Source organism: Balaenoptera acutorostrata, chromosome 15 (assembly GCF_949987535.1).
Source record: "Balaenoptera acutorostrata chromosome 15, mBalAcu1.1, whole genome shotgun sequence".
In the NCBI taxonomy this organism is placed as follows: Eukaryota; Metazoa; Chordata; class Mammalia; order Artiodactyla; family Balaenopteridae; genus Balaenoptera; species Balaenoptera acutorostrata.
Genome location: NC_080078.1, coordinates 45,355,985 through 45,381,516, shown reverse-complemented (window position 1 = coordinate 45,381,516; position 25,532 = coordinate 45,355,985). Strand labels below are relative to the sequence as shown.

At 47.1% G+C, this 25,532-nt stretch overlaps 1 protein-coding gene across 9 annotated transcripts in view; it reads right to left on the bottom strand.

Moving 5' to 3' along the window:
- Positions 1-25,532, bottom strand: part of SYNDIG1 (synapse differentiation inducing 1) — a 117,020-nt gene that overhangs the window by 74,501 nt on the left and 16,987 nt on the right. For 3 of the 9 annotated variants that reach the window (XM_057529824.1, XM_057529828.1, XM_057529827.1), the window contains exon 2: positions 21,631-21,751. The exons of 3 other annotated variants lie outside the window; for them this stretch is intronic. The gene's annotated coding sequence lies outside the window, so the exon portion shown is untranslated. Of the gene's footprint in view, positions 1-7,540; positions 7,716-18,723; positions 18,882-18,989; positions 19,088-20,794; positions 20,887-21,630; positions 21,752-25,532 lie in introns of all 9 variants that reach the window. 3 more of the 9 variants (XM_057529829.1, XM_057529830.1, XM_057529825.1) reach the window with 2 other exon arrangements.

The window sequence follows — 25,532 nt, the reverse complement described above, 5'->3', positions numbered from 1 at the left end:
AGGCACAACACAGGGAACCAGCAAAGCCAAAGTCTGTTCTTTGGAAAACCCTCTGGTGGCCCTGATGAGAGGCTGGGTGCCTGTGACCAAGCCAGGCTTCTGACCCTGGATGGAGATCTCATTAAAATACTACTGAAAGAATAAGAGAGGCAGAGTCAAGATGGCGGTGTGGGAAGACATGGAGTTAGCCTCTCCCCACAACTAGGGTGCCTGCTGGCCACTGGTGGGGGACTCTGACGCCCAAGGAGACAGGAGGAACCCCAAAGTGAACTGGTAGGATGTAGCGGGACTGAGGGGGGAGGAGAAGTGGAGGCCAGACAGGATCAGGAGAGGCAGGCAGGAGGGACTCTATGGGAAAAGCGGGAGAGGAGCAGAGGGCGATCGCCTGGCCCACTGGGGTCGGGGAGCCTGCTGAGCTCCCAAGCTGGTACCCCACCTCCAAAGCCCCATCCAGGTCGTGTCGGTCTTGGGGGCATAGGAGAGAGGCTGGGGAGATCAGGAGAGGCAGGAGGGGGCCCTCTGGGAGGAGCGGGAGAGGACCCAAGGGTGATTGCCCCACCCACTCGAGCCGAGGAAGCCTGCTGCGCTCCCAGGTGAGGTCCCCTGCCCTCTGAGACCAGGGGTGGGGGACACACCTGGGCCCCGTCTGTTCCTTGAGCCCAAGCCCAACCCCCTACAGCCCCCAGGGGCTTTTCCAGCGCTATGGGTCCTGAGAATTGGCCCTGCCCACTGCCCAAATCTTGCCGTTGCTTAGGCCCTGCCATCCACGGTCACGGCCTTTCCCCCTCCTTTTTTTTTCTTTTCCCTCCTCCTCTTTTTTACTATTGTGGTACTGATGTACCTTCCAGTTTATTCATCTATATTTTTATTTTTACATTCTTTTAACATATCTTATAGTCTCCTAGTCTAATTTTATTTTTTACTTTGTTATTGTTCTTTTTTTTTTTTTTGCTGCCCCACACAGCTTGTGGGATCTTGGTTCTTGAGCCTGGGGTTGGGCCAAAGTTCCTGTGGTGGGAGCTCTGAGTCGGAACCACTGGACTAACAGAGAACCTCAGACCCAAGGGAATATCCGTTGGAGTGAGGTCTCATAGAGTTCCTCATCTCAGCACCAAGGCCCAGTTCTACCCAATAGCCTACAAACTCCAATGTTGGAAGCCTCAGACCAAACAACCAGTAAAACAGGAACACAATCCCACCGATTTAAAAAAATAATAAAAAAGAGACGGCAAAAAAATATGTCACAGATGGAGGAGCAAGGTAAAAACGTACAAGACTAAATAAATGAAGAGGAAATAGGCAATCTACCTGAAAAAGAATTCAGAGTAATGATAGTAAAGATGATTCAGAATCTTGGAAATAGAATGGAAGCACGTTTTGAGAAAATACAAGAAATGTTTAACAAATATCTAGAAGAACTAAAGAACAAACAAACAGAGATGAACAACACAATAACTGAAATGAAAAATACACTAGAAGGAATCAATAACAGAATAACTGAGGCAGAAGAATGAATAAATGAGCTGGAAGACAAAATGGTGGAAATAACTGCCGAGGAGCAGAATAAAGCAAAAAGAATGAAAAGGATTGAAGATAATCTCAGAGACCTCTGGGACAACACTAAACACACCAACATTCGAATTATAGGGGTCCCAGAAGAAGAGAAAAAGAAACGGTCTGAGAAAATATTTGAAGAGGTTATAGTTGAAAACTTCCCTAACCTGGGAAAGGAAATAGTCATTCAAGTCCAGGAAGCACAGAGAGCCCCATACAGGATAAACCCTAGGAAAAACACACCAAGACACATATTAATCAAACTAACAAAAATTAAATTCAAAGAAAAAAATTAAAAGCAGCAAGGGAAAAACAAAAAATAACATACAAAGGAATCCCCATAAGCTTATCAGCTGATTTATCAGTGGAAATTCTGAAGGCCAGAAGGGAGTGGCAGGATATACTTAAAGTGATGAAAGAGAAAAACCTACAACCAAGATTACTCTACCCAGCAAGGATCTCATTCAGATTCGATGGAGATGTCAACAGCTTTTCAGACAAGCAAAAGCTAAGAGAATTCAGCACCACCAAACCAGCTTTATAACAAATGCTAAAGAAACTTCTCTAAGTGGGAAACACAAGAGAAGAAAAGGACCCACAAAAACAAACCCAAAACAATTAAGAAAATGGTAATAGGAACATACATATTGATAATAACCTTGAATGTAAAGGGATTAAATGCTCCAACCAAAAGACACAGACTGGCTGAATGGATACAAAAACAAGATCCATATATATGCTGTCTGCAAGAGACCCACTTCAGACCTAGGGGCACATACAGACTGAAAGTGAGGGGATGGAAAAAGATATTCCATGCAAATGGAAATCAAAAGAAAGCTGGAGTAGCAATACTCATATCAGATAAAAGAGACTTTAAAATAAAGACTGTTACAAGAGATAAGGAGGGACTACATAATGATCAAAGGGTCAATCCAAGAAGAAGATATAACAATTATAAATGTTTATGCACCCAAAAAAGGAGCACCACAATACATAAGGCAAATGCTAACAACCATGAAAGGAGAAATTGACAGTAACACAATAATAATAGGGGACTTTAACATCCCACTTACACCAGTGGACAGATAATCCAAACAGAAAATAAATAAGGAAACACAAGCTTTAAATGACACAATAGACCAGATAGATCTAATTGATATTTATAGAACATTCTACCCAAAAGTGGCAGAATACACTTTCTTCTCAAGTGCACACGGAACATTCTCCAGGATAGATCACATCCTGGGTTACAAATCAAGCCTCAGAAAGTTTAAGAAAATTGAAATCGTATCAAGCATCTTTTCTGACCACAGCATTATGAGATTGGAGATCAATTACAGGAAAAAAAAAACTGTAAAAAGCACAAATACATGGAGGCTAAAGAGTGCGCTATTAAGTAACAAAGAGATCACTGAAGAAATAAAAAAATACATAGAAACAAATGACAATGAAAACACGACAACCCAAAACCTATGAGATGCAGCAAAAGCAGTTCTAAGAGGGACGTTTGTAGCAATTCAATCTCACCTCAAGAAACAAGAAAAACCTCAAACAATCTAACCCTACACTTAAAGCAACTAGAGAAAGAAGAACAAAGAAAACCCAAAGCACCAGAAGCAAAGAAATCATAAAGATCAGAGCAGAAATAAATGAAATAGAAATGAAGAAAACAATAGCAAAGATCAATAAAACTAAAAGCTGGTTCTTTGAGAAGATAAACAAAATTGATAAACCCTTAGCCAGACTCATCAAGAAAAAAAGGGAGAACATGCAAATCAATATAATTAGAAATGAAAAAGGAGAAATCACAACTGACACTGCAGAAATACAAAGGATTATAAGAGACTACTACACACAATTATATGCCAATAAAATTGACAACCACAAAGAAATGGACAACCACAAAGAAATGGACAAATTCTTGGAAAGGTACAATTTTCCAAGAATGAATGAACCAGGAAAAATTAGAAACAATAAACAGAGCTATCACAAGTAATGAAATTGAAAGTGTAGTTAAAAATCTACCAACAAACAAAAGTCCAGGACCAGATGGCTTCACAGGCAAATTCTATCAAACATTTAGAGAAGAGCTAACACTGATCCTTCTCAAACTCTTCCAAAAAGTTGCAGAGAGAGAAACACTCCCAAATTCATTCTATGAAGCCACCATCACCCTCATACCAAAACCAGAAAAAGATATAACAAAAAAGAAAATTATAGACCAATATCACTGATGAACATAGATGCAAAAATCCTGAACAAAATACTAGCAAACAGAATCCAACAGCACATTAAAAGGATCATACACCATGATCAAGTGGGATTTATCCCAGGGACGCAAGAATTCTTCAATATATGCAAACCATCAATGTGATACACCACATTAACATATTAAGGAATAAAAACCATATGATCATCTCAATAGATGCAGAAAAAGCTTTGGACGAAATTCAACACCCATTTATGATAAAAACTCCCCAGCAAATGGGCATAGAGGGAACCTACCTAAACATAATAAAGGCCATATATGGCAAACCCACAGCAAGCATCATACTCAATGGTGAAAAACTGAAAGCATTTCCACTAAGATCAGGAACAAGACAAGGATGTCCACTCTTGCCACTCTTATTCAACACAGTTCTGGAAGTCCTAGCCACAAAATCAGAGAAGAAAAAGAAATAAAATCAATACAAGTTGGAAAAGAAGTAAAACTGTCACTGTTTGCCGATGACATGATACTATACATAGAAAATCCTAAAGATGCCACCAGAAAACTACTAGAACTAATCAATGAATCTGCTAAGTTTGCAGGATACAAAATTAATGCACAGAAATCTCTGGCATTCCTATACACCAACAACGAAAAGTCAGAAAGAGAAATTAAGGAAACACTCCCATTTACCATTGCAACAAAAAGAATAAAATACCTAGGAATAAAGCTGCCTAAGGAGGCAAAAGAGTTGTACTCAGAAAACTCTAAAACACTGATGAAAGAACTCAAAGATGACATAAACAGATGGAGAAATATACCATGTTCTTGGATTGGAAGAATCAATATTGTGAAAATGACTATACTACCCAAAGCAATCTACAGATTCAATGCAATCCCTATCAAACTACCAATGGCATTCTTCACAGAATTAGAACAAAAAATCTTACAATTCGTATGGAAACACAAAAGACCCCGAATAGCCAAAGCAATCTTGAGAAAGAAAAACGGAGCTGGAGGAATCAGGCTCCCCGACTTCGCAGTATACCACAAAGCTACAGTAAGTAAGACAGTATTACTGGCACAAAAACAGAAATACAGATCAGTGGTACAGGATAGAATGCCTAGAGATAAGCCCACACACATATGGGCACCTAATTTATGACAAAGGAGGCAAGAACATACAATGGAGAAAAGATAGCCTCTTCAATAAGTGGTGCTGGGAAAACTGGACAGCTACATGTAAAAGAATGAAATTAGAACAGTACCTAACACCATACACAAAAATAAACTCCAAATGGGTTAAAGACTTAAATGTAAGACCAGACATTATAAAACTCTTAGAGGAAAACATAGGAAAAACACTCTTTGACATAAACCACAGCAAGATCTTTTTTGACCCACCTCCTAGAGTAATGGAAATAAAACCAAAAATAAAAAAATGGGACTTAATTAAACTTAAAAGCTTTTGCACAGCAAAGGAAACCATAAACAAGATGAAAAGACAACCCTCAGAATGGGCGAAAATATTTGCAAATGAAACAACAGACAAAGGATTAATCTCCAAAATATACAAACAGCTCGTGGAGCTCAATATCAAAAAAACAAACAATCCAGTTAAAAAATGGGCAGAAGACCTAAACAGACATTTCACCAAGGAAGACATACAGATGGCCAAGAGGCACATGAAAAGATGCTCAACATCACTAATTACTAGAGAAATGCAAATCAAAACTACAATGAGGTATCACCTCACGCTGGTCAGAATGGCCATTATCAAAAAATCTAGAAACAATAAATGCTGGAAAGGGTGTGGTGAAAAGGGAACCCTCCTGCACTGTTGGTGGGAATGTAAATGGATACAACCACTATGGAAAACAGTATGGCGGTTCCTTAAAAAACTAAAAATAGAACTACCATATGACTTAGCAATCCCACTACTGGGCATATACCCTGAGAAAACCATAATTCAAAAGGAGTCATGTACCACAATGTTCATTGCAGCACTACTTACAATAGCCAGGACATGGAAGCAACCTAAATGTCCATCGACAGATGAATGGATAAAGAAGATGTGGCACATATATACAATGGAATATTACTCAGCCATAAAAAGAAACGAAATTGAGTTATTTGTAGTGAGGTGGATGGACCTAGAGTCTGTCATACCGAGTGAAGTAAGTCAGAAGGAGAAAAACAAATACCACAAATATATGCTAATGCATATATATGGAATCTAAAAAAAAAAAATGGTACTGATGAACCTAATTGTAGGGTAGGAATAAAGAGGTAGACATAGAGAATGGACTTGAGGACATTGAGTGAGAAGGCAAAGCTGGGGCGAAGTGAGAGTAGCATCGACATATATACACTACCGAATGTAAAATAGTTGGCTGGTGGGAAGCAGCAGCATAGCACAGGGAGATCGGCTCGGTGCTTTGCAATGACCTAGAGGGGTGGGATAGGGAGTATGGGAGGGAGGCTCAAGAGGGAGGGGATATGGGGACATGTGTATGCATGTGGCTGATTTGCTTTGTTGTGCAACAGAAACTAACACAGTATTGTGAAGCAATTATACTCCAATAAAGATCTATTAAAGAAAAAAGAATAAGAAAGGTCTTACTAGAAAAGAAAGTAGTAACAAATACTTAAAGAATTTTGAAAAGCTACAGTAGAGCTGAAAGAATGAAGGGACGGGGTGGCCGAAGCCTGGAATCCGAGGGGACATGGGTGGTGGCTGAGGGGATGGGCACACAGGCTGACACCTGACTTTCCATTAGAACAACACAGCTTGGAAAGACAGTGGGGTCGTGCCCTCAAAGTCGGGAGAAAAACTTTAAGTTATGCACCCCAGCAAGCCAATCATTCAAGTGTGAGCAAAAACAAAAAGGAAACCAAACAACAACGGTAAATATTTTCAGCACTCAGAATATTTACCTCGCACATGCCCTCTCTAAATAAGTTGCTCACACATTTAGTCCAGAAAAAAAAGTGATCGTGAAAACCAAAGAAGTGGGTAATCAGGGATAAAAGAAACAGTGAATATCCAGAAATGAATAAAAAGAAATCCCTGTATAGCAGCTTTCTTGCAGCAATCTGTTTAATTTATAACAAACATCTGTGGGCTTCACAAAGGCAAGTTATGTTTGTTGTGTTGTTTCCTCAACAACAGGAAAGACAGAACAAACACGGTGCTAGAAGACACCCGTGATGCTGGAAGAAGGCACAGGGTTCTTCCCTCAATGTTAAAAGAAGGTTATTTAGAAACTGCAGGAGAAACACACAACCAGAAAAACTGTGCAAGAGTTCCATGTGTCTAAATACGAAGAAAATAAAATTTCTCACTATTTTGGGCAGCTATGGAACATAAAAGGGCAGAACCCCTTTGACCTGGACACTAAAGACTATTTCTTCTTCTGGTACAGGAGGTCTGATACTGGCAACTAGTACAGAGGAAATAGTATTTTATCACTACAACTTGAGTTTACAGTCAGTAATATGTATAGAATCATGATGATAGCTTTAATAATTTAACATTTGGAATCTACATAATTAAAAAACAGATTTTAAAGGTTACCAGTCCCGACCAAGCTGTCATCATCATCATTTTGGCCAAGAAGTGCTGGGCATTTCCTAAATGCCAGGCACTGCGCTAAAATCTTTATAAGGATTATCCTGTTTAATTTTCAAAATAACCCCTTGAGGTAGGTATTACCGTTATCCTCATTCCATCAACGTGGAAACTAAGCACCCAGAGGCTGAGTACCCTGCCCTCACCTGCAAGCAGAGCCAGAGTCACAGCCGGGAAGCCTGATTTCACGATCTGACTCACAGCCACTAAGCGAGATGCACTCATCCCAGTGTAAATTCAGGACACAGCCGAGCTCACAGGAAGGCACATGGTACGAGGGAAGGAGAGTGGGCAAGTGTGCCGCCCACGGCCTCCTCCTGCCTGGTAGGAAGATGGGAGATGGGGGTTTAATCACATCCATTTACAGATACAATAGTAACAGACAGAAGAACTCAAAATTACACACCAGAAAGGTTGGGGGAGGTGGAAGGAGATGGGCAGTAATATTAGTGATCTTCATTCTAGCCTTCAGTAAGCGAAATTCTCCCCTGTCAAAGCAGGGAGTCCACTGGACAGAATCTAAAGCTAACAAAGCAAGAAAAAACCAGATGCACCCAGCAGTACAGGTGTGGTGATGGCTATCTGGGGAGCAAGATGGGGGTATGACTGATGTGTTAGGACTCAAGGTAAGAGGTCTGGAATTTTCATTGCTATTTTTGTCTACTACTTCATATTTTACTGTGCCTTTGTTATCCTAGCCAAAATAACCACAAAAATAGTTTTTAAATCACTTATTGTGGATAAATTGGAACCCTTGTGCATTGCTGGTGGGAGTGTAAAATGGTACAGCCACCGTGGAAAACAGTTTGGTGGTTCCTCAAAAATTAAACACAGAACTAGCATATGATCCAGCAATTCCACCTGTGGGTATTTACCCAAAAGAACTGAGAGCAGGGTCTCCAGGAGATATTTGTACACTATGTTCGTAAGAGCATTAATCACGACAGGCACAGGGTGGAAGCAACCCACGTGCTCATCAATAGATGAAGGATAAGCAAAATGTGATACATTCATACAATGGAATACTATTCAGCCTTACAAAGGAAGGAAATTCTGACATGTGCTACAACAGGGAGGAAACTTGAAAACAGGATGTTAAGTGAAATAAGCCAGATACAAAAGGACAAATATTGTATGATTCCACTTCTAGGAGGTACCTCCTGGTCAAATTCATAGAGATAGAAAGCAGGATGGTGGTTACCAGGGGCTGGGGGTTGGGGAAGGGGAATTATTATTTAATGGATATAAGGTTCAATTTGGGATGACGAAAAAGTTCTGGAGATGGATGGGGGTGATGATTGCACAACAATGTGAATATACTTAGTATTACTGAACTGCATATCTAAAAATGGTCAAAATGGTAAATCTTATGTAACGTGCATTTAACCACATTAAAAAAATGACTTTCTTCAAAAAAGGAAGCAGTGACTTTGGCGTCCAAGCCAATAAGGTACAGTAAATTTGAAGCTATTTGAGTTTAATATAAATTAGTTCTTTTACCACTTTCTGGAAAATACAAGAACCTTAGAACATGTTAATTCAGATTACAGTCTCCCAATTTGGTACTATTATTGCCCTTATTTAAAATCATATATATATAATATATACAAAATATTATTTTAAAAATATATAATTATATTAAGTATATATATTTAAACGCCATAATACTTTGTTATTGTTTTGTGCAGTCAATATTCACTTAAATTTGCTCACATACATAAAGATATGCTCAGGGAAAACCTTTGTCATGTTTCAACACGTCTCAGTAGCCATTGATAGTAAGATGCATCCCTATTTCAAAATTTCAGAAACATTAAAGTGTGAAGACCGTGCCTGTTAGAACTGGAGAAATACAATATTAAAGAGAACCTCAGACTGCAACATCTACCCAGAAGATCTTTGTGGGCGGGCTGGTTACTAGATGGGCTTCACCTGCAGTAGTTATATCCTGTGCTTTGTGGGGTGGTAAGGATGTGTGTGTGTGCGTGCATGCACACACACACACGTGGCTGCGCAGGGGAGAGACAGAGGGAGAGAGAACTTGACTGTGCACCCAGCAGACCAGAGTTTCATGAGGAATAAAGTTACCAAAGGATCAAAGGAGGCACACCGCAGCCCCTCCATTTCCACAGAGAAGACACAAACAGAAGTGGGCTGTGGATTGGCTGTTGCTAGGATCCATTTCATGGAAAAGGGTAAAAAGAAAGCTGTAAGAATGACATGCTTCTTACCGTCCCAAATTCACAGAAATGAATCCAGAAAGAGAACACGGCCAGGTCCCCACTCACATCGTAAACCGTCTACAAAAAGACGCTTAGGGGGCAGCACGAGATCTCAGGGACCCACAAGAACAGACTGGGAGAGGGGTTTGCTTTTTCCCATGCAATGGGGTATTACTAAACCTCAGATTTGCTAAAATACACTAAAAGCATAAAAGCGAAAAATGACATTCCCTCACATTTTCCCCATAACGAAGGGCTTCTTTAACCCAGAAACACACTTTCTTTATTACAAGGATTCAGAAACGGAAGCACAATCTCACACTGGGTCCATGGCCCACCTTCTAATTAATTAACACAATAAACGCTCAAGCTGCTTTCCGGACCTTCATGTGAGAAGCACAGGGCCAGCTCGGCCTGAGAAACGTGTGACATCAGTAGCCGAAATGCATCCACCAGGGTCTGCCTTAGAGAGAGCAAGTCACCTTTCAGCCCAGGCGTGGGCGACATCTCAGACTTATTCCCCGCTGCGTATTTTCAGTCCCTCTGTCAGTCTGGCGGCTTCCACACACCTAGCAAACACAACTGGAGTAAGGAAGCCCGCTGGGCCGGCCTGGACCAACAACAGAGGGCAAAGGCCTTAGGAGGCCGGGGTGGGGACCTCATCGCAGGTCACCGGCTGCTTCATCAATTTTGTTACCTCGCAGCAGACGGGAACCAGCTACTTCTCAGGTGAATTCCTCAGTGTTCAGTGGACGGGGCTTTACGGGTGAAGACGCAGAGTTCGGGGATGCTCAGGTCGTGTATGTGGTGGGTCACACACGGGACACGGCAGGAACCAGAGGCTGGGACGCAGGCAGGGCCAGGGGGGCAGCTGCTCCTCCGACAGGAGCTTCAGAAGAGCCGAGCTTTCCTTCAGAACAAGGGGTTTCTCTTTGACGAAAGCATTTCCCTGAAAGGTTAGCTAAGCCCCAAGACGTGAGATAAGGGAAAAATCAGCCCTGCTGGTGATACAGTGTTTCCACCAGGACATGGAGAATTCCTGTTAAAAATTCTTGTTTCTTCACAAGAAACCCACTGCAGCCACAAACCTGCCTCCGCCTTTGCTTCTGAGTGATGCCCTCTCTCACCAACGGCCGTCCCAGCCCCGCTGCTTGGACACAGGTTCCTGTCTGGGCTTCTCCGCAGTGTCACCCCCATCGCTGCCCCCTCCCCAGTTGCTCCTGAGAATCACGGAGCACCAGCCCCGATCCTCAGGACCCTCGTCCTCTGAGGATGCTCTCGAGAGCCTACGCAGCCCCCCTTGACTTGTGGCAGCGGCTGAATACGGCCGATTTCATTTGATTCCAGGCTGTGCTCCTGCTGGTCTTAGCTGGCAGGCTTCGATGCAGTGAGCCTTAAAGTTAGAAAAAATAGGCACCGGATGAGGCTGGATCACAAACCAGCACAGGGACCAGGATAATATTCCAAGTGACAGATTAGAGGCTGAACCCAGAGCACTTGCCCCACCCATGTTTCTAGCCTATTTCAGTCCTGGTGTCACCAGATCATCTCATTTCTCGGGAGCAATCTGCTTTCTCCATTGAGAAATCTGCTTTCTCCATTTCTCTTTTGGGTAAATACCCACAGGTGGAATTGCTGGATCATATTTCTAGCCTATTTCAGTCCTGGTGTCACCAGATCATCTCAGTTCTCGGGAGCAATCTGCTTTCTCCATTGAGGCAGACTATGCACACAATGTGTAACCTCCTGCAACAAAGCATCTGACCACATTGCATAGCAGCAGATGCTTCAAAAGGCAGAGCTGAGCTCACAAGAGAGCGAGGGAAATATTCAGGGGCAGAAATGTTAAAGACAGACATGAAATACAGAGTCTGAAACCCAAGCTGACACTGCTGCCTCTCTCGGGAGAGGCCAGTCGCGGTAAACAAGGCTTGGGTCGTAGTGGTCCCTCCGGGAGGAGTAGGGACTGAGGCCCCACATAAAGATGGGATCCTTGAAGGATGACACGTGCAGTGAAAGCACTGCCTAGAATCACTGCCCATCAGTACAGTGAGGGCCTGAGACTGTGGCACGTTCTCTGCTGGAAACTCCACATCATGCAGAACTGAGGTCTGAAATGTTATCATGCACATGGTCAGGAAAACCCTCAAGCTGAGAAACTCACATTTAAAAATGGTCTCGAGTCAGGGATCCCCGGGGCACCTGCCAGACGCACCTTCCCCTCAGTAAATCCTTAGCCAGAATTTTCAGAGTTCCAGTGAGATGGATCACAGTATAAACATTTAAAATTTACCAAGAAACAACCCACCATGTGCCTGCGTCAGCGGATGGAGCTGCCTCCCACGAACTTTGGATAAAGGACAGTAAGAAAGAGGTGATACAGTAAGTCGCTTTCAAGATGTTCAAGGCGTACAAGGAGGCACTAAACCCACACAGACAAAAGCACGCTATCAAAAGAGTCGAGGCAAATTGGAATTTCCTAAAGTAAAAATATGTATTGAATTTAAAACACGACGGAGGAGTTAATGAGCACACTGGACGTATCTGATGAGGGAATTAAGGAACAGTAATATGGCAGTGCTGTTACTGCCTGTACTCAGCATACGGTGAGAAACATGAAACACAGATGAGAAGGCAGGAAGATAAAAGGAGAAGGTCCCTTAATCACCTGATAGAAATACTGCAGGAAGAGACTGGGGATTCCAGAGAACGTTGAGAAGGAAAGAGGCAACATCTAAAGAGATTTGAGATTTTATCAGAACTAGTGAAAGATGTAAATTTGCAGATTCAGAAGCACATAATGCAGGTGATTCCACACCTATACATCTTAGAGTAAAACTATACAAAAAATATGATCCTGACAAGAGGAAAATATATAGATTGTTTCTGGGAAAAAGGCAAACCAAGAGTAGATTTCTCAACAACAGCTATAGAAACCGTAAAAAAATCAAAAAAGACCTCAGAGAAAGTGCGAAAACACTCTGGACCTAGAATTCAGTAACTAAACTATTCTTCACAAATGAGAACAAACTGCATTTGGCCAAAGACTGAGAATAAACCACCAACAGACCTTCACTGAAAAGGCTACCGAAGCATGTTCTCCAGACCAAAGGAAATTGATTGCAGAATGCAGAAATGAGATGAAGACATAAGGAAGGGAGAAATGTGATCAATCATTAACAAGCATTGACTACAGAAGATGACAGCAACCATGCAGCAATAATGATGAATTCTGGTGTCACAAAGTGAGAGGGAACAGAAATCCTGAACAATCATGCAAGGCACGAGGAGGAGTCTAAGATCTTTATATCATTGAGGAGAAGGACGATGACAGCACTAACTCTAGTTTGTACATTAAGGAATGCACATTAAAATCTTAAGAGTCATATCTAGCAATATGAATAAAAAGTATACCTTTAAATAAGTTGAGGGAGAAAAAAAGAATAAACAGTTCACAAGAAACCAGAGACCCAGATTTATTTTAAAATGACAAGTAATTGAAGTTGTGTGTGTGTGTGTGTGTGTGCACGTGTGCACTGAATCGCTGAACCCCTCTGGGGCTGAATAAAACATGTCTGCAGCCCAGCTGGTCATAAATTCTGAGCGACTGGCATCTGTGCCAGGGGTTTCTGCAAAAATTACAGGGACCCAGGGACATCACACAGTAAAGTGATACTCCGGAGAGAGATTTACACCGCAAGCTTTTGGAATCCTTCATACATTTTATTTATGGTCTTTTTACGTCGTGTTACTTTCTTAAGTCACAATGAATGCATTCTGTTTTGGGACTTGGCATCCCGGCAATTGTGTTTTTATTTCTTATTGGCCTGGTGGCAATACTCTTTAAATTAATCTTTAGGCTCCTTACTTCTACCTCTATTTATTTCCTTTTTCCTTCAATTCTCACAAGTATTCCAGAGCATGCCTGTGGGTAGGTGGGGTTGGGAGCTGGAACAATCATGTCTTTTTTTTTTTTTTTAATCATTTTGAAGAACTGTATCTATTTAGCTTCCGATTCCTAGTCTTGTTTTAACCTTTGTGTGCTCATTTGGTTTTTGTTTTTATTTTAAATTTCAATCTTTAACTTCTAGGCTTTCCTCTTAATTTTGTTGCCTCTATGTTTTATATTTGTTTTAACATTTATTTTCAACCTTTTTCATCTTGTTGACTTTTTTCTTCCTTGGAGAGTTAAGTTATCTGACAGTTAAATATCATTCCTAATTCTAACTTTCCACTTCCCCACTGTTAACCATTGGGTCACCTCTTAACCTCCTTCTCACCTCCCTAGTCTGTTTTATCCCCTCCTCTTCTCAGGCAGTTTTCTTTCCTTCTTTACTGGCCTTTGCTTTTAGGCCCACATGTGCCCCAGGGAGACCCAGACCCTTCTCTCTAGTTATGCCCGAGCGGCCCCTTTGGGCCGCGGCTCTTATGAGGGATCACGGCTGGCTGACCTTCCTGATTAGGGCTTCCTGGATTTGCCGGAACAGCGTACCTCCTGCCTAACCCCTGCCCTTCTTGGCGCTGAGCTCCTTGCTTGGGATCCACGAGTTTTGGGCAAACCATCCCCAGTGCGTCCTAGACCAGGAGGAGACAGACGGCCTGCAGGAGGCCAGCGCAGGCTGCTTCCCTCCTGGTGGAGAGGGCTGGCCTGGCTGTGGGCACCCTGCTCACACCCGCCGGGGGCTCACTTTCTTTTCTCCGGCAGAGGGGTCCCCAGAAGCCACAGGAGGGACCTGCCACCTCGCTGACACCTGCCCTGTGTGCTGAGCAGGTGCAGCGAGGGGCTTCCTCTGGGCCCCGTGGCCCCCTCCCCTGGGGCTCCCATGCTCACAGCCCTCCGATCGTGGCAAGTTTGGGTTCCTGTTGGTGCAGAGGGCCAGGCTAGGAGCAGCCTTCATACAAAGCGGGGGCCTAAGGCCTGAGCTCTGAACAGCATCTTTCAGAAAGGCCCAGGCTCTCAGCGGCCAGGGATAAACTGACCCTGCCTCTATTTGCTTCTCCCTCAGGAGCCACCGGAAAATAAAGATGAAGAATCAGGAAAAGTTCTTGCGTTCCTGGATTTGCAGATGCGGACGGCCCCTGCCCGTATGCCCGAGGCGCTCATCACGGCAAGCAGCAGAAGGTACCCTCTGGTCCAGGTGTCTGGTGGGCTGCGGAAGGAGTCAGTGGCCCAGGAGTGGCCTCAGCTCCGTGGACCGAGGTGCCGTGACCTCCCCGCACACTGGACCTGGTTGCCAGTGGGCTGACTCTTGAGAATGAGCTGGGTGGGTCCGGGGAGAGCCGCTCCCTGGAAGTGAGGTCACCAGGCACCTTTGCTGCAGGCAGGGCCACGCCTGGACTGCTCTCTTCTCCAGCTATGACCCGTTGGGGCTTCTGGATCAGGACGTTTCCTGCCAGCCCTTAATGTTACACGACTTCAAGAAACTTGAATTTTGGGAAGTTTTTTTTTTTTTTTAAAGGACCGCCTTTATTTATTTATTTATTTTTGGCTGCGTTGGGTCTTCGTTTCTGTGCAAGGGCTTTCTCCAGTTGTGGCAAGCAGGGGCCACTCTTCATTGCGGTGCGCGGGCCTCTCACTGTCGCGGCCTCTCTTGTTGCGGAGCACAGGCTCCAGACGCGCAGGCTCAGTAGTTGTGGCTCACGGGCCTAGTTGCTCCGCGGCATGTGGGATCTTCCCAGACCAGGGCTTGAACCTGTGTTCCCTGCATTGGCAGGCACATTCTCAACCACTGAGCCACGAGGCAAGGGCCGAATTTTGGGAAGTTTTAAGTTTGAGATTTTATTTCTCCAGCTTTTAGGAGAAAAAGTGATGTTACACCAGGACGTTGGCCCCCTTAACCCTGGTGGCATCAGGGAGAGCTGCTGTCATGCTCTCATGTCTCCGGGGACTTTGTTTCTCCTAAACCTGGCTTGGTTTCCAGATAACTTGACTTGTGACCCTGCTTGTGTTTTTCTTTCCTGCGCCGTGGAAGTACTGCTCCTCGGACACTGGGCACGTTCAGGATAAAAGTGTAACTTTACCTCATCCCACGTGCCCTTGGTCTTACAAGTTGCCTGGATTGACAGACCCCACCCCCTGCCCCCAGCGCGGCTGCATCACCTAGAAAGATTTCCCCCCGGAGGTGACCCATCAGCGGAGCCTGGTGTGTCACGCTGAACAATGCAGGTAGATTGGGGCCAGGGCTCGACAGGTGGGACTAATCACACCCCCTCAGAATCAGCATTGAGACTATGTCACAGCCCCTCTTTTATTTCTGCCATCCTGGGACACATATTCTGGACCGATAAAGGAAGCCTCTCCTTTAGCCATGTTGTTTTAGACCCAGCCTCTGGCTCCCCCTGTGCCACAGCATTTAGCAGGAGGGAAACTTCGAATGACACGTCACCATCCACAGACGCCTAAAACCTTGCTTCAGGTGCTGCGGGTAAGGCTTGCCCTTACCTCCCATGTTGGGCCTTCGGACCTCCTCAGAAGCCCCAGCCCACTTTGCTCTCATGTCCAGACCTGCTCCCCTTAGGAGAACGCAGAGTCCTGCAAGTCAGCACACCACCCCAGCCAGCTCAGTGAGGCAAAGGGCGACACAACAAAATGGGTGGGGGCCGCCTGGGATCCCGCTGAACTCAGCTTTTGTTAATGATGCTGCAGCACAGCCAAAAAACAAAGCCCAAGGTGTGACATCTGGCCGCCTGAACTCCACCCGAATCCAGCTGGGAGACTGAGCGAGGGGGCAGATCTGGGGCATGGATGTGCAGGGACCAAGCTGGTCCTGCCCCCCCCCCACCATGGACCAAGAAGAGGCTTTCATGCCTCATCACCTCCACCTCCAGAAACAGCCCCCGACAGCCTCTTCTCCTCCAGACCATCTCCCCGAGATATCCCTGACGGCCCCCTCTCCTGCTCTGTCCCCACCCCCAGGTCTCCCCACCCCCATTGCCAGGCCAACCTCCTCCTTCCAGCCCTTAAATGCTGGGTTTAAGTCCTTCCTCCTTTGTAATCTCCCTGTCGCCCCTGGTGTCAACTTCACCCACGTGCCACTGCCCACCAGACCCCCTAGAATCCCCAGCAGGACCGCTCAAGAGCATCAGACTCAATGCACACCAAGCCCTCTGCTGGCTCTCGTCCCACCTGCGTCCGTGAACAGCCACCATCTGTCCACCTGTACGAGCCCCAAACCTGGGAGTCTATTTTACCGCCATCTGCTCCTCACTGAGTCAAAATCAAGTCATTGAGCCGTCCTGCGATTACATCTCTGACCCAGGCCACCCCCGCCACCTCCCAACTCCTCCCATACCCATTCCTGGCCAGGGCAGCTGCTGGTGATGCCCTGTGTAAGTCCCGCCAGTGACACCACTCCCGGATGCAGACCAAGGCCTGAGAGGCCCAGCACATGCCAACCCCTAATTCTCCACCTCAACTCCAACCAAACCCAGCTTTCCGTGCTCCAGCCCCACTGGCCTTTTTTCACTTCCTTGGAGTAAAAGTTACTCTTCATGAACTACAGATTTCAAGTTTGGGTCTTGATCCACTCTGAAGAAAACTGCAAACTTAAGAATTTCCATGCTTCACAATGGGAAAAATAACCCCCCGAGGACCAGCCCCCTAATAGCCTCACAGCCATAGGTGGGGACCTAGGGGCCAGGTGGAGACTGGTCAGCCCACAGGCGGTCTGCATGGGTTTCCTCAGTTTGTCTCAGTTCCCTCTATTCCCTAGCTTCCTTCCATGGGCTTCCTTGAACATTTTTTTTATGTGGTCCCTTTATATATGGCATCTTTATCTGACCCTTGGACTAGAAATGCCACAGCCTGCATTGCACTAAACAGGCCACCAGAGACCCACAGGCCAAGCATGTCTGTAGCAGGAGCTGCTTGGGCTGGAGGCCGGTCTCTTCTTTGCAAGGATCAGACCTGCTGAAAGGAAGAGTTCTTCAATCCACTCAGCCAGGAACACAGGTGGCTGGACGCTGTCCTTGGTGCTGGACACATGTCGTGGCCACGTGAGGAAGCCACGTCCTCGTGAAGCCCACGCTCTACCTGAGGATGGGAGGCAGATGTGAGTGACGTGGGTGGGAGCCGTAGACAGGCTGGAGCAGGGCAGGGGGCCTTGGAGCGGGGTGGGGAGGCACCCAGGGGTGTGTGGTGGACACTGCACGTGGCAGTGCATTGTTGCTTCCAGGAAAACTTTGCATCTCATCTCAGGAGCAGAAATAGACAAGCTGCGCATGAGCCTGGGCTATTTTTACCGCTTGGACACCGTGAGTCATGCTGCTGACGGTGTCTCCCTCTTTGCACTGCTGCTGTGAGCTCTCGGCCAGCTCTGGACACCATGATAGGATTTGGGGCACTGACCTCTCTCCTGGTCCTGTCTCATTTTTTCCCTAATTTTTTCTCTTCACCTCATTAGTATCACCTATGGATGGGCTGGATAGTTGGCAAATCAGTCTTGTTAACTGCCATGCATCCTTGTCATGCCCTGGGTGATTGAGGCTACGCATAACCCATCCTGTAGATTCCCAGCCATCAGCAGCCCTTCCTCCTTCAGGGAAGCCAGCCCCGCTCCACGGCCCGCAGGAAGGAGCAGCTCAGAGGAGGGGACAGTGTGGTTTGCTCACCAGCTTTGCTTCAAGGCCACAGAGTTTCTGAGACCCTGACCATGAATCTGGGGCAAAGGATGGTTCATGCATCCGGTATAAAGGGTCCTTGAAACTTGGAGCACAAGTGTGACATGCTTAATGCCCTGACTTCTGAAGAAGCATGGAACAAGCTTTATCAGAGTTAATTTAATATCCAGAGAAGACCCTAACTAGTCAGAGTTTAAAGCAGAATAAATATAAATACTGATAAAACTCTTGGAGGTGCTTTCCAGACACCCCAGAAGCATGTTTCTTTGTAATACGGTTGCTGGCACGCTCTTCTTACTTCTATGACCTTTGATTTTTGTCACCTTTAATGGCCAAGGACAGCCCGGCAGGTCTTCATGCCTTCCTGACCAAGTGGTGCTGTACGTGGGGATGTACATTTGATCTGGAAATGCAAGTTACATGTTCTTAAGAGATTCTGGATGGGATGTCCATGGATTGACGCTTTCTCTTAAAAGTCACTAAAATACCTGCCGAGGCCAGTGAATAGTTGTTTCAAAGTCACATTCTTTCCCAGCTGGCTCTGCAGGAGAAGATTCCTTTGTGAGCATCCGGAGAGGTTCTGTCTCCTCCAGATTCACTGCCGTCTGTGCCTGGGAGATGATTCTTCCTGAGAGGCTGTGATGCTCTGTGAATCAGCGGCGACATTATGCACAAGCAAGGCCGTTTCCCAAGGGGACACTGCCTCCCAGTGACACCCCAGCCCCTGCCCTCGCCGGCCTGGGACAGAGCTCACCTCGTGAGCAGGAGACAAGCACATAATCCCAGCAGTGCCACCATCTCAGTGGGGCTGCGACTCCACATCTATGGCGATGCCCAAGGTTGCCGGGCAGGCTGGAAACAAGGACCGGAGTGTAAGCAGTTTATTTGGGAGGTGGTTCCAGAAACACCGGGCAGGTAGTGGGTAGCAAGGCAGGGGGAAGAGAGGAGCCAGGAAGGTGTGTGCTATTAAGCCGCTTCTGCTGCTGGCGGCCTGGCCCCATCCTGCCGGGGAGCCCTGGGACCGTGCGGAACCCGCAGGCAGAGTTATCCCACCCGAGGGGCCTCTGTACACCAACCCGCATCCACCACTGGTCAAGGGTCGCTCCCAGCCCTCACTCCCCGGCCCTGGTGCAGGCTGAGGGGGCTTCCACTGCTGGACAGGAGCGGTGGGTAGAAAGTGGCAGGTGTTTGCTGTAAGGAGCTTGGGCTCCCAGAGGTGAGGGTGCAGAGGCACCTGCACACGAGACTCCTGGACGAGACCGCGAGGCCGTCTTGTTTACCTCCGTGGGTACACTCGAAGTGTGATGGGTGATAACAGGGGGGCAAGGTGGGCAAGCTCCTCACATTTGGTCTGTCCCCACCATCCTGTAAAGTGGGCGCTGTTATTGCCACCACCCCCTTCAGGAGAGGGAACTGAGGGGCACAGGCAGAAAGTCTGATGGTCAGACAGCTGATAAGTGCGAAGTGGACTTTGAACCCAGCCCATCTGGCCTCAGAGCCCCGTCTCCAACCTCTGCTCTGTGCAGCTCCCCATTAGGAAGGCAGCCAGGCACAGAAATGGACACGGCTGGGCTGTTTACAGCATGGCTCAGGGCCTGGAACAAACTTGAAGGCTGGAATCTGCATCACACAGACGACATCTTAGCTGTCACCCAGGGCCGGTGCCGAGGATGACGCAAAGTCAGCTGATCTGCCATCAAAGTACCACAGACAGGGCGGCTTAAACAACAGACATTTATCCTCTTGCAGTTCTGGAGGCTGGAATCCGAGACCAAGGGGCCAGTATTTCCGGCAGGGGTCTCTGCCTAGTCTGCAACGGCCTCTTCCTCCTCGTGTCCTCCTCACACGGCCTTTCCTGGGTGCCTGCACTGCAGAAGGGAGACCTCTCTCCTCCTCTTTCAAGGCTACTAATTCCATCATGAGGGTTCATCTCACCCTAATCACCTCCCAAAGGCCCCACCTCCAAATACCATCACAATCGAGGTTGGGATTTTGACATATGAATTTTGGGGGACACAAACACTCAGCCCGTAACACGATTAAATAATAATTTTGAAGAGTTTTAGTATATTATCTATAAAAGCATATTCAAAGCAAAGCATAGGTAGTACTCCATAAAGTATAAAATAGAATGTATAATATACTTAAATATATGAAATCTGCAAATATACTATGTACCTAGATCAGTAGATACATATACTTCTCTTCCTAAAAGCTCCAAATCGTTCCAGATGTTTGCTAGCTTGAGGAAATCTCATTCTTTTTCAGTTTTTTACTGTTTGTGTGGTAGAGTTGGTAAGCCATCTGTTTCTGCTTTCCATTTTCTTCACTAATTAGAAAATGCTCCTGTGGGTCCCACCTGGGGGTCCTGAGCACATGTCCCGACTGGCAGCGGCAGATCACGAGTGTAATTTATTCCGCTTTGTGGGAAATGCATCTCCCTCAGCAGCGGCTTCTAAATAGAAATCCCACGTCCTCTGTCCTGTGCTCCTCCTGGAGCAGCACTGATGTTCAGATAGACACACTGTTACGAGTCAGCATCTTTAAAGCGGTGCTTACCCAAGCATCTCACGGAGCCAGACGGTGAAGCCGTGTCTGAAGCATGACGCCCCACGGGGCCTGGACACGGATGCCGCCTTGGATCTTACATCCTATAAAAATTCCATGCTTCTAAGAAAATATGAGCCAGCAATGAGATAGTAAATGACGAAAGTTATATTAGTGCTACTTGGAAGAGAGAAGATTCTTTAGTAAGCCCATAAAAGCTGGATCTAGGGCAAAAAAAACTCAAAGGGATTTTTCAGGGGTAGGGGATAAGGAGAAATTGAAAATTAGAAATAGATAAAAATTATATCACTCAAAAGAAAAAAAGAGTGAGGGCTTCCCTGGTGGCGCAGTTGTTAAGAATCCACCTGCCAATGCAGGGGACATGGGTTCGGGCCCTGGTCCGGGAAGATCCCACAAGCTGGGGAGCAACTAAGCCTGTGCGCCACAACTACTGGGCCTGTGCTCTAGAGCCCGCGAGCCACAACTACTGAGACCACGTGCCACAACTACTGAAGCCTGCGCGCCTAGAGCCCGTGCTCCGCAACAAGAGAAGCCACCGCAATGAGAATCCCACGCACCACAACAAAGACCCAACGCAGCCAAAAAAAAAAAAAAAAAGAAAAATTAAAAAAATGTAAACCACCTCATTAATAATTTTAATCAACAAAAAGAAAAAAGAGTGAAAAATATTTTTAAATATCTTAAGTACAAAAGCAGACAGATCATTTTTTCCTTGACTCTGTTGGGGGTATTTTAACTTAGTGTATGGGGACAAGATGTCATAGGTGGAAAAAAATCATCATTTTCACTGCAGGTTCAGTAAGGGAAGGAGTAAAACTAGTATTTACTTGCACTGTGCTGAGTTCTCTCACGTTCATTAACAGGTGATCACCTCGCCGACCCCAGCATGGGACATGATGCCCACTTTATGGAGGAGGAAGCAGATGGCCAGAGAAGCTGGTTACACACCTGGTCAGGAACAGAGGCAGAGTTTACACCCAGGTCTGTTGGAAGCCCACCCTCATTCCATCACATAAAATACCACACTCTTAGAATCAAGAAGAATAAAATACATTTAACAGAAGAAGCTGAAATGTGTACACCAAAAACTATCAGACTCCATTAAAGAAATTACAGAACGAAGTAAAGGCAGAGGCATTTCACGTTCACAGATTGGAAACAGCGCTGTCGCGATGGCCACACTCCTCAGGTCAGCCTGCAGTTTCCATGCAACCCCATCAACACAAAGCTGGGTTTTTGGCAGAAAGTGACAAGCTTACCCTAAAATGCACACAGAAATGCAAGAGACAGGGTTCCTCTCCTGCTGCTTCTGCAGCATAGGTCCACCTAAAGGTTACTGAATATAAAATAGTAACAATCCCATTTATCGGGCAGTTACTGTTAGCCTAGGGGTTCATATACCTCACCAAGGTGATCTTGATCAATCCCCCCAAAAGTTTAGGATTACACAGAATTGCTCCTATTTTACGCCTGAAGAAAGTGAGGGTCAGGTTTTAGGATTTGGCCCTAGTTCTGCCTGAGTAAATCCCCACTAGATTGTCAGAAAGGAAAGTTCTCTACCGTGTTTCTTCCAACCTGACCGACACTGTCTGAGGCTGAGATTGTCAATGGGGTGAGTCTCATCCAAGCTGCCTCCTGGTCCCACCCCAGGTGACACCCAGGCTTGCTGTCCTCAGTGAACCAGTTAGCCGAGGGGAATGGAAAGATGTGGGCTCAGATTATAAACTGGGTTATGCCCGGAACATAAATGGAGGTGGGGGAAACAAAGGATGAGTGCTTTGTATCTCCCCAAAAGGAGGTGATGGGGAGGGGACCCCAAAAGGCGGTCAAGTAGCTGAACTCCAGCAAGTTGGGCAGCAGTCAGGGGGGTCTGAAGGACGTTTCCTGCCCACAGACGCAGGCCTGTCATCTGCAGCGTCTCAGAGGGATCCCCCCTCCCTCTCCACAGGTTAAAGAGTTGAGTTGGCAAATCCCATCCTAGCAGGGGAGTTGCTAGGACCCGGATACATGGGTCCTTTGCCAGGTCAAATCCTTGTCTTAGTTTAAATTTATCCAGTGTAAGTGTAGTCAGTACAATGTCAATGACCACAATCATAGTAGGTGCATGAGTGACTGTTCCAATAAATAGAAACTCTTTCTAACCGATCGGTGTTATGTAGCAAATGAGAACTGGCATTTCTGGGACCTTGATTTGAGCAGTGTACACCATTCCTAACAGGGGCACCTAGACAGACACAGAAACTTAGCACGCTGGGAGGGACCTCCCACCTGCCCGTGGGATAAAGGGCATCTGTGGGTCCACCTCGGAGGGGGAGGAGGGCTGCCATGTGCCCCCAACCAGGGGCGTCAAGAGAGCCAGAACCACGTGGTACCACGCTGGGGTCCCCTCTCCAGCACGCGGGGGCTCCCCTGCACAGCCACTCTGGCCTTCTGTACAGCAGAGGGGCCAGCGACCAGACTGGGGCCCCTGGTCCTCCCCGTGGCCAGTCCTGGCAGCCCCTGCCCTGCCCACTCACTCCTGCCACCTGCAGGAACCGTTCACAAATGGGCGATGTCACACCTGCCACCGTCTCTCCACCGGCCACCTCTTATGTCACTGTTCTGTGGTTTCAGGGTCCACCCAGCTCCCCGGCTTCTCAAGGGCTTCCCTCCCCTCCTCACTCACCTGCCGGAGCATCAAGCCTCCACCATTGCCCCCAGCACTGAGCTCCAACCCACGGACCTTGACATCTCTCACTGTCTGATCACCTCACACCCCAATCCCACAGTGTGATCTCTGATCCATTGTTACAATCCCACACTCACACACACAATTCCCTTGCCCTTGTGCTTTCTTGGCGAAGCCCCTGCCCGCCTCCAGCCTCCCTGACCCCCCACCTGGTAAGTGAAGAAGGTGGTTGAGACCCCCCAGCCTTGGCCTCCATGGCCTGAGAGCTCACAGGGCCGAGCCGACGGTGTGTGTTGCTCTTTATTCCCGTTTCCTGGGCTGATCCCGAGTCTCCTTTCCAGACTCCACAAGCCAGGATGACTCCTGAGCCTACCTTCATCTTCCCTCTCTTGCCTCTCCCCTGGGTGGACTCAGCCAGTCCTCAGGCTCAGTACCCGCCACATGCTGGTGGTGTCCACAGTGGCACCCACCATGCCCCCTCTGAGCGGGCGGCTGGCCTGGCACTCCCAGGGGGGCCAAGCCCCCGACTCCCGGAGCCTCGAGGCAGAGCCCGCCCTCCCTCCACCCCTCACCCAGCTCTGCACAGCTCGGAGTGCCCGCTGGGATTCAGGTGACTTCTGGGCCCTGGACACCAAGCAGTGAGCGAATAGGAGCCCTGCCTCGCGGGCATCCAAGCCCCTCAGCCACGTGGTCCTAGACCTGAGCCGTCCTCCATTCGCCTCTTCCTGTCGCGACCCCAGCAGTCCAGTCCCTCCCAGGAGTCCCTGGCCATGTCCTGCCCGCCTGCTTCCCCTTCACAGACACAGCAGAGTCGGACCCCTCAGGAACCAGAGCCTCTTGCCCCTGCTCCAACCACCTGCGAGGGTCCCGATGGACTCAGAACACAGCCTGGCCCTGGCCCTTCCGCCTGGAGATGCCCTGCGGCCCCGCCTTTCCCTCAGCATGGCCGGCTCTCTGCGTGGGTCCATCGGAACTCGGCTGCTGTGCCCACACCCTCTGCGCACGTCTTGGCTCGGCTGGATCCTTCCTGTCCTTAGGATCTCAGCCCTGAAGTCGTTTTCTTACAGATGCCAACTGTGTCCACCACATAGATCGTTCCAATGGCCCGTCTGCCTGTCACGTGAGCCTGCTTCCTCCACGGTCTAGACTGCCTGCCTGTCCCCACGCCACCCAGGAATGCACGTCCTGACAGCTGAGGCCACGTGAGGTCACTCACATCAGAGCCTGGCTCATAAAAACGCTCAGCTCTTGGCAGGATGAAAAAGCAGTCTTTCTGGAAGGCTCCAGCCCACACTGTCCCAGGTGACTGATTCACATCCACAATCACTTCACACCTGAGCACTTGCCTAAATCTGCTCGTTCACGATTCACCACCACACCAGCCACTGCTGGGCCTGAAAGGAGGCACTGGTCACTGCTCATCCTGGACTGGTTGTGAGTGGGCATCTTGCCTCTGCTATGGGGCCCTGGCTTCAACTTGTCCATGACCTCGGACTCAGAGGGGACCAGGACAGAGTGCCAGCTCAACAGAAGTGACCAAGGAGGTCAGACCAACCTCAGCCCTGCACGGACACTCTAGGGAAAGGCCGTCTGAAAACCTCCAGAACTTATTTTAATATAAGAGATTACTGTTTCCAAAGGATATTTGATTTGGGGGAAAATCCAGTTAAAATAAATCCACTTAAACCAGGAACCAACTTTCACGGCAGTGTGTACACACGTGGGTTTCATGCCCCAAAGGGAACTCGTCGTAGGAAGTGAGTTCATTTAACCTTTAACAAGGTTTACAGATAATTATGAATGTGCGAATTCTCAGAGCAGGGATGATTGCGTGGTCAGGTTTACTGGTATAATTAATTCTTCCAACAAAACTGATTTCACAGCAACTGGAAAGAGGGTGATTTTTGCAAAATAGTCAGGGTTTCCCTAACTTTTGTGAGGACACCTCTGTGCTTCCATAGCCTTGTGTTACAAAGGGCTCCACCTGCCCTCTCCTGGCACCTGTCCTTGACGGCCACCCTCGTCTGCACGGCAGTCAGGCCCTGAGGAAGTCCAGGACCG